The sequence below is a fragment of the Scylla paramamosain genome, chromosome 20 (genome assembly GCF_035594125.1).
Source record: "Scylla paramamosain isolate STU-SP2022 chromosome 20, ASM3559412v1, whole genome shotgun sequence".
Taxonomy (NCBI): Eukaryota; Metazoa; Arthropoda; class Malacostraca; order Decapoda; family Portunidae; genus Scylla; species Scylla paramamosain.
In genome coordinates, this window is record NC_087170.1 from 13,778,995 (window position 1) to 13,779,634 (window position 640).

A 640-nucleotide genomic window follows, 5' to 3' on the forward strand; every position below is an offset into this window, starting at 1 on the left:
TGAGATCGGCCAGTTAAATATGATTTGAACCAATTTTCCACACAACCGCGAATACCATAGTGACGTAATTTGTCTATTAGAATGTTTGGGTCAACTGTGTCAAAAGCTTTGCTGAAATCAATGAAAATGGATATTATAGACTTATGTTTATTCAAGGCATCGTGTAGTTCAGAGGTAAACACATTTATAGCGTCAAAAGTATTTAGTCCGGGGCGGATAATAAGTAATAAAATTGAAGAGGATGTATGAATGTAATATAAATATCCTGGAAGGATATATGAGGTGCGCGGTACAACAACGACGTACGTACAACAACGACGTAACCGTGTTTTTGCCTGCTCCGTGTGGTAGAAGGGTGTAAAAGTCTCGTGGTGATGTCGGCCAAGTCATATTCGACCATCTAAGCACCTGTACTAAGGCTCAAAGTCGAGCGTAGTGCGGAGAAAATTTCTCTGGACTAACATCTCGTAAGCGGTACAACAACGACGCAACCTGCTCCTCCCAGCCTCACGTGCGTATGGCCAATCAGCGGCGCGGTTGCAGCCGCCCGGCGCGGGCGAGCCAATCACAGCACCGCTACCATGTTTACCAGCGCCGTTGCCATGGTGACAACACACTCACCATGTGCTCATCCACTGCC